Source organism: Eriocheir sinensis, chromosome 3, assembly GCF_024679095.1.
Source record: "Eriocheir sinensis breed Jianghai 21 chromosome 3, ASM2467909v1, whole genome shotgun sequence".
Lineage (NCBI taxonomy): Eukaryota > Metazoa > Arthropoda > Malacostraca > Decapoda > Varunidae > Eriocheir > Eriocheir sinensis.
Genome location: NC_066511.1, coordinates 18,066,621 through 18,076,921, shown reverse-complemented (window position 1 = coordinate 18,076,921; position 10,301 = coordinate 18,066,621). Strand labels below are relative to the sequence as shown.

Genomic DNA, 10,301 nt, shown 5'->3' with positions numbered 1-10,301 from the left:
ATCTTTATCATCACCACAACAACCATTACCATCAAATCATCATCAATGCCATAATTGTCACCATCATCTTCATCACCTTCACTAAATCATCATCTTATTCATCATCATTAAAATTCACCGTACCCCTCCTAAGCCCCTCTCTCAACCTTCTATGGAATCTTGCCCCACCACCACCACCGCCGCCTGCCGCCACCACTGCACGCTGGTTACGGATAAACGCTGCCCTCCATCATGCCTTTAAGAGATTAGAAAAATTCCATTGCGTCTAAACCGGCTTACTTTTAGCACCTGGCGGGAGTCACTGGACGGGCGGCTGCCTCAGAGGGCGGCGCCGCGGGCAGGTGGAGGAGGGCAGGTGAGTGGGGTCACCTCTGCAGCGCGCCGAGGAGGAGGAGGAGGAGGAGGAGGAGGAGGAGGAGATATAGTTGGTGCATCCCGAATACCTTTTTTTCTATTTATATTCTTCATCTCTCTCTCTCTCTCTCTCTCTCTCTCTCTCTCTCTCTCTCTCTCTCTCTCTCTCTCTCTCTTAGTTTAGATACTTAAGTTAAATTATGCAACAGTTTAATTCTGCACGTATCTCTCGAGGATTCCAAAACAAGCCAAAGCATTCGAGATAAATCTCTCTCTCTCTCTCTCTCTCTCTCTCTCTCTCTCTCTCTCTCTCTCTCTCTCTCTCTCTCTCGTTTAGCGTCTCATTCGGCCTAAATTCGATGACCTTCTTCGGGTTCACTCGTATCTTTACAATAACTAGAAATTGTGTTCCTCCGAAAATATCACTTATTCGTTTTTTCTCTCTCCTGAATACCTGAGCCGAATTTTTTCTCTCTCCTGAATACCTGGGCCGAATTTTGTGTGGGTTTATTCTTACAAGCCTCTCCAAGCAAGCAATTAAATTCAGCGTGGTGATTCGGAGGGCCAAATATTTAGTTGATACTGGTGTGTCTTTCTTTTTTTCTTTTATACCCTGATAAGCCAAACTGTCTTTTTTTCCCTCTCTGTCGTTTTATTTTCGTTTCATTTGATTATTTTAACAGTGCAGCAACATCCACTCTCGTCTCAAGCTTCCCTGATATGGCCCCAAGGTAGCTCTCATTTGTTCCGCCTCACGTCAATATACTCTTGGGTCTACGTAGACTATCTCGCTATACCTTTGTCCAGTACGTATATAGACACCGCCTCTCTTAAGCTAGGCCGTAATACTAAACTTCTTATTCTGCCATAGTGCCTTCTTTCACATTATCAAGCTTTGTCACGTCTCTAATAACACTCTAAGGCAGTCTTCACCACCTTCATTTCTTCCCAGTCCACATGGTACACCGCAACCTCCTTTATATAGCAAGACCGTAATACTAAACCTCTGTTCTTCGGTAATGGTCGATCCCTTTCTTCACATTTTCAAGCTCTGTCCTGCCTCTAATAACACGCAAGTTTGGTCAGTCTTTTCTTTTCTCTTTTTCTCCAGTCCAGTTCACAAGCTCCTCACAACCTCCTATATATAGCAAGACCGTAACACTAAACCCCAGCTCTGCCACGGTCCCCTCCTATATATGCCCTGTCCTCCATCTAACGTGCACCCTTTAGTTAATCCCCACCTCCTTCCCTTCCCTTCTCACCCAGCCGACAGTCTCCAGTCTACACCAACACCCCTTAGCTAGGCCGTAATACTAAATCCCTGCCACTGCCCCAGCCCCTGCCTCCTCCTCCTCTTCCCCTTCACCCCCTACTCCCTTCCTCCACCCCCTGTCCCTCGACGCGCAGCCCTCACCACTACAACACAGTACAAACACGGCAGATTAGAAGAAGCCATCAAGGCCAGTGTTTGCTCTCCCCACAAACGTGATCAGCCAGGTTACCCGGGAAGCTGCTGGGCTGTTTTTCTTGATTCAGCCTCAGATTGGTGACACAGCCTGGCCGGGGGGCGAGGGAGCGAGATACCCGTGTAGGAGAATCTAAACCTCTTCTCTCTCCTTTGACCTTTAATATATTTAGTACGAGACGAAAATAGAAAATGCAAGAGTGCGCTGAGTGGGCCCTTCATTAGATAAGTTTCGAGGTAATGATATGATAAAAGTGTTTCTAACGAGACTTAAGGGCAGACCAAGAAGGGAAGGAGATACAGAGAAAATAAACGCAAGACAATAATCCGACAAAAAACGAGGAAATAAAGGAACCACGTCCAAAAAAAAGGGTGATTAATTAAAATTCTGGAGGCAACCTGGTCCTCCTCCTCCTCCTCCTCCTCCTCTATTGAAAGTGGCTGAGTCGCACGGAGGAAGAAAAATAAAGGAGGGCAAAGTTTACGAGGCCCCCGAGTTTACAGGCTTAACGGGGCGAGTCAGGCTGCCGCGGGGTGGACGCCAGCTGTGAGGAGGCTCGAGGCGGGGGGCAGAGACATAAAGATCCATTGGTGGGCGTTAAATATAAGGAGCTGAATATAAGTAAGTGGGGGAATGTGGGAGGGAGGTAGAAGAGGAAAGTGAGGTGGAGGTTTATGATGGGGATTGAGAAGGAAAGGGAGAAGAAGAGGGGCAGAGGAGGAAGGGGGGAAGAAGAGGGGCAGAAGAGGAAGGGGGGAAGATGAGTGACAGAGGAGGAAGAGAGAAAGGGAGAGACGTGCGGGGTTGTGTCATTTGTCCCGATGTGATATTTTGTTTGTTTTTGGGGGGGTCGAGTTTGCATGATTATATGGTACGTAAAAGAAAACAATAAACAGCTGTAAGGTAGCTATAGAGGTGAGGCTGCAGAGACATAGAGATCAATTGGTGAGAGTTAACTATAAGGTATAAATAAAAGCAAGTGAGGAAATGCGTATGTATGGGTTAGAGTTTGGATGATATATACGTAAAAGAAAACAATAAACAGCTGTGAGGTAGCTAGAGGTGAGGGCAGAGACACAGAGATCAATTGGTGAGAGTTAACTATAAGGAATAAATATAAGCAAGTGAGGAAATGTATTGTATGTATGTTTGAAGGAATAGAGAAGTCTGTGCATGTTATTTTTTTTTGTTTTAGGTGGACAAATACATATTAAAACACGGATAAACGTATGTGGCTCAAGGCGGGGAGGCAATGACAAAGATCGATTGGTAAGTGTTAAGTACGGTATAAAAAAATGACGAAATGTATGTGTTGGAAGGGGAGAGAGAGAGAGAGAGAGAGAGAGAGAGAGAAAAAAAATGGCGTGCAAGGATGAATACGAATAGCGATGTTTTATTTTTGTTGCTTACATCCATCATAATCATATATAAAAGATACAATATGGTACCAAAAAAGGGTAAATACATAAAGAAAAAGAGAGAAAAAAAACGTGCAGGGATGGACACTTATTACTGTAATGAAGCCTTTTGTGTGTGTGTGTGTGTGTGTGTGTGTGTGTGTGTGTGTGTGTGTGTGTGTGTGTGTGTGTGTGTGTGTGTCGTTCAAGGCTTTCTGAATAGGAGGAACATTTTCATAATAATAATCCGGGAATAGAAGCAAAAACCTTAATACTCATCATAACAATGGGATGGTGGGTGAACAACGAGGAAGAAAAGAGAGCGGAGGGGAAAAATAATAATGGGGAATAGACAGCAATGGAAGAGAAATCATATGCGTGGATGTACACCAATTCCAAATACATATATACTTCTTTTCATTATATTTTACGTATTGAAGTAGAGCACAGTGAAGAAATATAGTATAGTTAACCACTAACTCAGAAAAGTCACACCACACACACACACTACTAACATCATTTATCATTCATAAAAAAAAAAAAAAAATAAATAAATAAAAATGTAAAGTTTTAATGGAACATGAAGGGATAAAGGACTTCAAATCTTGTATCTTGACTAACTTTTAAGAAGAACTGAAAAACGTATTGTTTTGGTATGAAAACAAAAAACAAAAAAAAAACTAAAAAAAAAAAAAAAAAAAAAAAAAAAAAAAAAAAAAAAAAAAAAAAAAAAAAATTATCAAAAAGCTAAACTTCTTCTCCAGGTCTCCAGGTCCTGTGATCAGATCCACATCAAAAAAAAGTAAAAAAATAAAATAGGATATGTACAACACTGACACACCCCTGTATCACCAACCATGGGTATGCACCACCCATGTAGGGCCTACAACAAAGGAGAGAGAGAGCGAGACAAGACAACCTTTCACACCGTCAAGCGGGCACACACAAGCTGGTGGGGGCTGGGTGGTCCCTCTCAAGAACACCGGAACCATACACAATGGCAATGACGTCATTCGCTTCGGGTACCTCATACCCATGGTTAGCGTTCTAGGGTTAACGGCGAGGATATTCTATGAAACGGCGAGTAGAAACTGTGAAGATGATGAAGAAGAAGAAGAAGAAAAAGAAGAAAAAGGAGAAGAAATTAACTAATACAACAAAAAATAAGAACAAGAGTAACAAAAACAAGACAAAGAAGATGATGATGATGATGAAGAAGAAGAAGAACAAGACCAGAGAGAGAGAGAGAGAGAGAGAGAGAGAGAGAGAGAGAGAGAGAGAGAGAGAGAGGGTGGGGGGGTGAGGGGAAGGAAGGAGAGCCGGATATAATAGTCTAGCCTTGAATCTGTCGGCCTTCAAAACGTCGTGTGTCGGCTCTTGTGAAATCAAGTAGGGGGTAAACACACACACACACACACACACACACACACACACACACACACACACACACACACACACACACACACACACACACACACATACACATAAATAGCGTTCAGAGTGTTGAAATTCTCTCTCCCCTTCTCCCTTTCCCTTTTCCCTTCCTTCCTTCCTTCCTTCCTTCCTTTCTTTCCTCCTCTACGTCCCATCTTTAACCCGCTCCTTCTTTTCCTTCCTTCTCCTTCTTTATATTTTATTTTCCATTCCTCCTATTCTACACCCTAACCTTCCTTCCTTTTTCCCTTTACTTCCCTCTTCCTTCTCTGCACCTTCCCTTCCCCCTTCCTCCTCATCCCCTATCTTCTTGAAGTTCCCCTTTACTTCCCTCTTCCTCTTCTTTTCTCATCTCATAATTTCCTACTCTACCTCCATCATCTTTAACCTCCCCCTTCCTTCCCTCGTTTTCCCACTTCCTCCTCTACCCGCTTCCTCCTCTGCCCCTCTTCTTTCCCCTTCCTCCTCTACCCCCATCTTCTTAAACCTTCATCTTCATCCAGTGCACCGCCGCTAAAGCCACCACCACCACCACCACCGTTCCGCCACACTAAGCTGATTACGCATTTCTACAGAACCTCACCGCCTCCCTTATTACTAAACCAGTCGACGCTATGCCCTTGCCCTTCCCTCTACCCCCTCTCCCCCCACCCACCCAAGGAACCAGCGGCCTGTCTGTGTAGGCGCCGCGGAAGTGACCCTTGTCTCTGCGGCGGCGGTGACCTCGCGTCCGTGTGACCTACAAGGCGGAATGATGTTATTTGTTGACGCTGATACTACAGGCCTTTTACTTACTTATTTATTCATTATCTTTTACTCTTTTTTTTGTGTGTGTGTGTGTGTTTATACAACCTAAAGTCACCCCCAAGCAAGAAGCCATTACTCGCTGAAGAACCCAAATGCCGTAGTTTTGCGGGGTTTTTTTTATTGTTGTATGTTTGCCCTTGACTATTTCCTCAAGGGTAAAATAAAAAGCATAACAGTAATGTAGTCCTCACACATTCTTATTGTTAAGTTAGGTTAGGTTAGGTTTGGCTTTGATTGCTTCCTCAGGTGTAAAAAAAATAAAAACAGTTGTGTAGCCCTCACATCTTATTGTTAAGTTACGTTAGGTTAGGTTAGGTTAGATTAGGTTAGGTTAGGTTAGATTGGGTTCGGTTCGGTTCGGTTCGGTCTGACAAAAAAACTGCATACTTCCATTCAACGCCTATCACTACCACTAGTCAGAGAATTACTACAATCAAAACAATGCAAGAATACCCCAACTGTTGACTAATGTTCTATGCTCGTGGCTCAGAAATCCATCTATCTCCAGGTGCTTCAGTTCACCGTCCTGCAACCATCACAACTCGCACAGGAATGAATATGCAACCAGACAATCAATAATGCAACACCCCCATCGCTTTGACACCTACTGAGATAGAGTTCACCGCCTTCCACCCACCCTGGAACTACGCGTACCACAACAAGGCCAAGAACAAATGTGCAATCAGACAGTAAATAAGGCAGCACCCACACCGCCCTGAGACCTACTAAGATAGAGTTCACCGCCTTCCACCCACCCTGGAACTACGCGTACTACCACAACAAGGCCAAGAACAAATGTGCAATCAGACAGTAAATAAGGCAGCACCCACACCGCCTTGAGACCTACTGAGACCGAGTATAACGTAGACCGACACAAGCGAACAAAGAGTACAGGCTCAGGTATCTGGGGTCACAGGTCACCGCCAAGCAGCCTCACCACCTCGCCCAAGGATCTCTGTGTAATCAAAACATCACTGCAGCACTGGCGCCGTCTTGTCACCAACCGGTACAGAGATCAACATAGGCAGACACTTGTAAGCAACGACTGACAACCCAACAATATCACCAACCAAAGAATTTCAACAACACCTTTACACTCAAAGATTAACATACAGACGCTTGAGTGCAAAGATTCGCAAACCTACATAATCACACAATAACACAAGAACACGCAATAACACACGATAACACTTTTACCCTCGAAGATTAATATAGACACATTTAAGCAGAGATTCGCCAGCATAAAACACCACCACGCAAAGAATTCCGAAAACACCTTTGCAAAGATTAAAATGGGCATGTGAGCAAAGATTGACAAGCCTACAACATCACCACCCAGAGAATTTCGATAATACCTTAACACTAAGATGATTATAGACATGTTTACAAAGACTCGGAAACCTACATCATCTCCCACCCAAAGATTATTTTATACCTTTACACTCGTTTGGTTCTCACAGGAACACATCACGACACAAACCTATAACCGAGACCCCAAGGAAACTGACACGCCTCTAAGCTATATAAAAAAAAAAACTAATCCTTTTCTCACTCCTTCAAGTAAAGCGTTTTAGGCGGGAAAAGGTGTGTGGGATCTCTTAATGGATGTTACCATGTGGAGGAGAGGGGAGGAGGCTGAGGCGTGCCTTGAACTGCAAAAAGGATTACATTTCCAGCTCTAATAACTCATCCATCTTCCTCTTCCTCCTCCCCCTCTTCTTCTCCCCCTCTCCTCCTCCTCCTCTTCCTTCTATTCCTCCTCCTCCTTCTTCTTCACCTCCTTCTCTTCGTCTCCCCCTTCCCCTTGCTCATTATCTCTCTCTTCTTCCTTCTCCTTCCAATACTACTCCTATTGCTACTATTACTAACTCCTCCTCCTTCTACTTCTACTAATAGTCTTCTTCCTCCTCCTCCTTTCCCTTCTCTGCATTACACACACACACACACACGCACACGTTTAGCACACAAAGTAATGCCCACGCCTTCTGCAGCCTGTCGGTGGTGGGTCACTGCTCCTCCCCTCGCCCCGGCCCGCCCTTCCTTCCCCGGCTCGCTGCACTGGGCCTCTACACCCCACAGCGTAATGGAGGCACCGAGGATCGTCTCCCCCTGCCGTATTACGCTACACATAAAAAACTGTTATGAAAAAAAAAATATTATCGACTAACTTGCCGTGACCAGGATTCGAACCTGGGTTATTGCGGCCACAACGCAATGTACTAACCACTATACGATCACGGCCACCGATGTTAGCGTCCTGTGAGAGGTGTGTGTCTACCTTTTATCGCTCTTGTTTGTTTGTTTGCTTGTTTGTGTGTGTGTGTGTGTGTGTGTGTGTGTTTATTTGAGTATTTAGCTATCGACGGCTCTTTAAGATCAGTGAAATTTGTGTAGACTCCCCACTGACAGGCTGAGAGATAGATTAAGTCATTTATATTGTGTTTTTTTTATATAAATTACGTAATCTATCCACTAACCTACTCTTAACACCACCTCCTCTCCCATTAACGAAACAGTGCAGCTTAAACGAAGTCTGTATGTGTCTGTATCTTTTAAGTTCTGTCTGTCTAGCTTATGTCGATATTAACTACAATAAGCGTCCTTTTTACACAGTACATTGGAAGCATGGATGTCCCTATCGTGCGCTTGTTCCTCTGTAGCATGCTCTGTAGTCTGCAGGAGTATGTAATTATGAGCGTCCCTGTCCTGCCCTGAGCCCTGTCCTGAGCCGCCTCCTGTTCTGTTCCCGGTGGCAGCTCACGGAGGCGACACACACACACACACACAAAGGTAAGGGAGAACGGAGGAGACTAAGAAGGGTTGAAGGGGGGCAGGAGGGCGAGAGATAGAGGAGGAATAAATACAGGGTGAAGGGAGAAAACGGAAAGGGAGAAAGAGGGATGGAGGGATGGGGAAGGAAGGCAAGAGAGATAGAGGAGGAGAAAATAAATGCAGGGTGAAGGGAGAAAAGGGAGAGGGAGAAAGAGGGATGGAGGGATGGGGAAGGAAGGCGAGAGAGATAGAGGAGGAGAAAATAAATGCAGGGTGAAGGGAGAAAAGGGAGAGGGAGAAAGAGGGATGGAGGGATGGGGAAGCAGGGCAAGAGATAAAGGAGCAGGGAGAAGGGAGAAAAGGGAGAAATGTCGAAAAAACAAGAGAAATGGAGGGATGGAGAGGGAAGGCGAGAGAGGGCGAGAAGGGGAAGAGAAAAAAGATGCAGGGAGAAAAGGGAAAGGAAGAGAAAAAAGAAAGGGATGGAGGGAGGGATGTCGTGGGAGAGGAGGTGGTGTGCCGTACATATCTGCAGCTCAGCGAGAGAGGAGGGGAAGGGAGAAGGGGAGAGAGAGAAAGGGAGAGGGAGGAGGGGAAGGAGGGAGGGGGGGTGGCGCCTCAGAATTTGGGTTGAAGACGGGACCGGCGGCACCAGACCGGCCCGTTTGATCAATAGTCCACACAGACACGCAACGGGGGCCTGCTGTGTGTGGGGGGGGGGAGGGGAGGAAGGGAAGGGGGGAAGGAATGGGAGAGAAGGGGATGGGGTGGAGTACTAGTTAAAGGGGTGGGAAGGAAGGAAAGTGAAGGGGAGTGAGGAGGAAGTGATGAGATGGGGTTGAGGGGGGGGGGAAGAAGGGGTTGAGTGGGGTGGAGTGGAGAGGAAGGGACGGGAAAGGACAGGGAAAGGGAGGGAAAGGGAGGGGAGGGAGGGAGGAAGAGAAGAGAAGAGAAGAGAAGGGGAGGGAGGGAGGGAGGGGAAGAGAGGGGAAAGGGAGGGGAGGAACAGGGACAGTTAAGGGAAGGGAAGGGAATGAAAGGAGAGGGAAGAGGATTGACAAGGAAGAAGAGAAAGGAAGGGAAAGGAAGGGAAGGAAGGGAAGGGAAGGGAGGGAAGGGAAGGGAAGGGAGGGAAGGGAAGAGAAGAGAGAGGAAGGGAAGGGAAGGGAAGGGAAGGGAAGGGAAGGGAGAGGAAGGGAAGGGAAGGGAAGGGAAGGGAAGGGAAGAGAGGGGAAGGGGAGGAACAGGGACAGTTAAGGGAAAGGAAGGGCATGAAAGGGGAGGGAAGAGGATTGACTGGGAAGAAAAGAGAAAGGAAGGGAAGGGAAATGAAGGGAAGGAAAGGGAAGGAAAGGGAAGGGATGGGAAGAGAAGGGGACATGTTGGGAATGAGGGGAGAGAGATGTAGCAATGAAAAGGAAGGGAAGAAGAAAGGGTAGAGGTCTAATTTTAAAGGGATTCAAAGGTCGGGGAAGGAATGGAACAAGGGAGAGGAAACAGAAAAGGGATGGGAGGGAATGGAGGAAAGTAAAATGAATGGGGAGGAAAAGGAAGGGGATGAAAATGTAAGGAAAAGGATGGACTACAAAAAGAAAAGACGCAGGACATGTGAAGAAAGAGATATGAAAGGAAAGGATGGGAAGGGATGGGAAGGGAAGAGGAAAGAAAAAGAGAGAGGAAGAGAGGGTGAGGCCGGCAGGGGATGGAAGGATTCAATACAGGAAGCAGAAGGACTCTAGAGAGATGAAGGGAAAGAGGGTACATTATATAGGAGGGAAGAGGGAGGAAGGGAGAGAAGAGGGAATATGGGAAGGGAATCGTGAAGAGAAGCAAGGAAGAGGGAGAAGCAGAAAAACGAGTGAAGAAGGGTACAATATATAGGAAGGGAGAGGGAGGATGAGAGAGGGAGAAAGGGATAGAAGAGGAAATAAGTGAAGGGAATGGTAAGGAGAGGCGAATATTAAGCAAGAAAGGACGAGAAGCAGAAAAAAAAAAAGCGTTAAAGATGGATAGAAAGGATGAAGGGCAAGGCAAAGTGAATAAAGCATGACGTGAAAGTGAATTAGAGAAG

The 10,301-nt window shown here is 45.9% G+C and overlaps 1 non-coding gene across 1 annotated transcript; it reads right to left on the bottom strand.

The window, feature by feature from the left end:
• Positions 1-7,627: 7,627 nt before the first annotated feature.
• Trnah-gug (transfer RNA histidin (anticodon GUG)) lies at positions 7,628-7,699 on the bottom strand. The gene has a single exon. It is a non-coding gene; the product is annotated as a tRNA-His (tRNA).
• Positions 7,700-10,301: the final 2,602 nt, after the last annotated feature.